The following is a 4,310-nucleotide window of genomic DNA, read 5'->3' on the forward strand; positions in this document are numbered from 1 at the left end:
CTTTCACATGCTCACGAGATACTTTCTTATGGTTAGACACATCGAACTGCTCGATTATTACGCCATATTATTAGTGATATGAAGAAGATGTCCGGTCGCCAAGGTGTGTGGAGGTCCCCATGAGGGGAATCATTAATTTTAGGGTGAAGACTTGGTTAGGTTTAGGGTTGGGGTAAGGGTTAGGGTTAGGCATGTGTTGGTTATGGTTAAGATTAGGATAAGTCTTCAGGAAATGCATGTAAGTCAATTTAATGTCCCCTGAAGTGATGTATACATGGTGTGTGTGTGTGCGTTTGCATGTGTGTGTGTGTGTGTGTGTGCGTGCGTACGTGCGTGCATGCGTGTGTGTGTGTGTGTTTGTGTGTGGGCATTTGTTTTCAGAAGATATTATGATAGTGGCGTTCGTTCCGGTGCACTCCGATAGCACTTAGCACTAGCCTACATCGAGATTAAGATTAAACTAATTTCTTTCACTTGGAAATACACATATGGAGTTAGCCAGATATGTGTAAATTACTGTTCGTGGTCATTTGAAAACAAATGCCGGTGTCGGACACACACATACACCGAACACAAACACAGAGCTGAGCTGAGCAGAGCACAAACCCATGCACATCATGTAGCATTTCACGTTTCCATAGCAACAACAACTTCCTGTCAACAACGTAAACTCGCCTTCAAAATAAAACAGGAAGTTAAACTAAATTACATTTAAGACATATACAACTCCAACGAAAGTAGTGTCTGTCTGTGTGTGTGGCTAAAACTTAGCAGCCTCGATCTCTATTCAGCTGTTCTAATGAACTTAAACACAGTGAAGGCACTGCGTAAAAGACACAGCTCTCTGCAGATAGCAGATACTGTGAGAGTCACGGACATTAATTCATAGATCTAGGCAGACTGGTTCACAGACTCTCCTGTTTTGAGAATCCGGTGCTTAAACAAATAGCTCTACACCTCTGGCCGAAATATCCCTAAAATGAAGTCTGAGTTTGAAATATATCTCAAATAATGTATGCACTGCCATTTCCCCACATAAACATAACAATCGGTTGTGAAACGGTGTCTCCAGTGCGCTCCACTTCCTACCTGGCGCACCGGTACTATGCCCGTGCCAACAGAGATGGAGTACTTGAGTCCTGGACTCGGACTCGAGTGCCGATTTTCGGGACTCGTGACTCGACTCGGACTCGCGCACAGATTGACGCGACTCAGACTTGGACTCGCGAATTCTCGCGTACGATGACTTGGACTCGGACTCGTGAATTTTTCCCCCCACGATGACTCGGACTCGACTTGTATATTGAGGCTCCGACTTGGACTCGGACTCGAGCAAGTTTTCTCTGGAGTCTGATGTCCTCTATCCTGGCATGTGCACCTGTGAGGCGAGTTCACGTACTGGGCCCCGCTATTCCAGTCTAGAGATGTCTAGAGACACACCCTGCATCGTGCTGTATGCTTTCACACATTCTGCTTCCACATTGGAAAAGAGCAGCGCAAAATGCTCGTTATGTGGAAACAATATTGAAGAGGAGGCTTCGTAACACATTACTCAAAGGATCGAGTTCAGACATATACAGTTGCAAGAAAAAGTATGTGAACCCTTTGGAACTACCTGGATTTCTGCATAAATTGGTCATAAAATGTGTTCTGATCTTCATCTAAGTCACAACAATAGACAAACACAGTCTGCTTAAGCTAAAACCACACAAACAATTATATGTTTTTATGTTTTTATTGAACACACCATGTAAACATTCACAGTGCAGGGTGAAAAAAGTATGTGAACCCTTGGATTTAATAACTGGTTGACCCTCCTTTGGCAGCATTAACCTCAACCAAACGTTTCCTATAGTTGCATATCAGACCTGCACAACGGTCAGGAGGAATTTTGGACCATTCCTCTTTACAAAACTGTTTCAGTTCAGCAATATCCTTGGGATGTCTGGTGTGAATCGCTCTCTTGAGGTCATGCCACAGCATCTCAATTGGGTTGAGGTCAGGACTGACTGGGCCACTCCAGAAGGCGTATTTTCTTCTGTTGAAGCCATTCTGTTGTCGATTTACTTCTGTGCTTTGGGTCGTTGTCCTGTTGCATCACCCAGCTTCTGTTGAGCTTCAATTGGTAGACAGATGGCCTTAAGTTCTCCAGCAAAATGTCTTGATAAATTTGAGAATTCATTTTTCCGTCGATGATGGCAATCTGTCCAGGCCCTGAGGCAGCAAAGCAGCCCCAAACCATGATGCTCCCTCCACCATACTTCACAGTTGGGATGAGGTTTTGATGTTGGTGTCCTTTTTTTCTCCACACATAGCGTTGTGTGTTCCTTCCAAACAACTCAACTTTGGTTTCATCTGTCCGCAGAATATTTTGCCAGTAGTGCTGATGCTGCCTTTTTGCAACTTCAAACGTGCAGATCTAGAACACATTTTATGACCAACTTATGCAGAAATACAGGTAAATTCCAAAGGGTTCTTTTTTCTTCTGCAACGCTCAGCTGTCTTGAACACTATCATCCAAGAGTAACGTGATTCTAATCAATAAATTAAATATCAGGCGATAAGCACGAAAGCACAGTGGGCTTACTTTTAACAATGCAGAATCGATGTCATTTTGCATTGCATGGCTTTCTGGGCCATCTTTATTCAGTAAAGCCGATTTAAACCGGTAACAGTTCCTTCAAAATAAGAGTTCCCGATCTTATTACTATCAAAAAAAATGCAAAACTCAAACTTTAACCATCAGGAAACATATTGGCAATACAATAATAAACTTCTCTAAAAGGTAACTCATTTTAAATAAGTAGACATATAAAGGTCATAAAGGTAAAGCGACTGCAGTACCGCTCCCGCTGCTCCGATTCTACCGGCCATCTCAGCGCTCCGTTGTTTCCCTCACCTCGAGACCAATGACCCCCGATATAACTTGAATCCTTTCACTTGGAGTGGAAGCCGTCGCATCAGTTCCAGCGAAGAACCATGGCCTCAAGATTTGGCAGGTGCGAATCCTCATCCAGCCGGCTTCACACTCGGCTTGCGAACCGATCCATCAACCGCTTCGAAATCTTTATCCATCGTTAATATCAAACAGAGATTTGGTGACCAAGCGCACGCCTGGCGGAGGCCAACCTACACCGAAATGGGTCCGACTTTACTGCCGAGGACCCCAGACACCAGCTCTCGGCTTTTTGGGAGTACACGCGATTGGATGGCCGCTCGAGTTTGAGACCCCTCAGCTCCATATCCTGCAGCACCTCCCACTGTATACTCCCTCGGGACACCCCGGTCACGCCTCCCAAGTCTAACAAAACAGCATGTAGACTGGATAGCCGTATCCAGGCCCCCTTCCAGGACCTTGCGAAAGTAAAAAAGCAATCCGTCGTTTCCAGCGACCAGGACAGAATCCGCATTGTTCCTCCTCAATCTGAGGTTGAATCGGCCCCGACGCCTCCTTTTCAAGAATCTTAGAAGTAACTTTCCCGGGGAGGCTGAGTTAGTGTGATGCCTCTATAATTGGCACACACCTCTGATCACCTTTTCTGAAAAGGGGAACCACCACCCCGGTCTGCGCACTCTGCCAACCCACTCGGTACTGTTTTCCGACTTCCACGCAACGCTGATGAGAACGTGTCAACCATGAGCAGTCCTCAAACCCAGCAGCCTTCAGCTTTTGGGTTGGTTTCTCATCCACCACCCCGGGGCTTTGGCCACTGTGGGTTTGTTGACTACCTTCAGTGCCTTCCCCCCCGGGAGAATTGGTGTTTGTCCCAGTCCAAGAGGCTTCCGCCACCCAATCTCACCACCAGATGGTGATCAGTTTGACAACCTCGCGCCCCTCTCTTTACCCGAGTGTCCAAAACTACGGCCTCAGGTCTGAACAAAATCGATCAATGGACCTTTCTGCCTAGGGTGGCTCTGTACCCGTACACTTATCGAGCATCCTTTGTTCGAACATTGTGTTTGGTTATGGGCCAATCCATGACTAGCACAGAAGTCCAGTAACAAACCACTCCCAATCCGCCCCTCCAAGGTGTCATCCAATCCATTGCCCCACATGTGCGTGGAAGTCTCCCAGCAAGATTAAAGGATCCCCTTCAGAGCCCATACAGGACTCTTTAACAGGTTGCTCCAAGAAGGCTGAAACCTCTGAACTGCTGGTTTGGTGCATAAGCACACACAGCAGGTCAGAAAGTTTTGTCCCCCCCATAACCGCCGTAGCGTCAAGGAGCGACCCTGTCCGTCACACTGTGGTAAAACTCAACAAAAGAAGCCACCCAACCGTGGCTTGTGCGAGTATGCGCATCTTCTCA

This window comes from Notothenia coriiceps, unplaced genomic scaffold (genome assembly GCF_000735185.1).
Source record: "Notothenia coriiceps isolate Sejong01 unplaced genomic scaffold, NC01 NC01_scaffold00007518, whole genome shotgun sequence".
Classification (NCBI taxonomy): domain Eukaryota; kingdom Metazoa; phylum Chordata; class Actinopteri; order Perciformes; family Nototheniidae; genus Notothenia; species Notothenia coriiceps.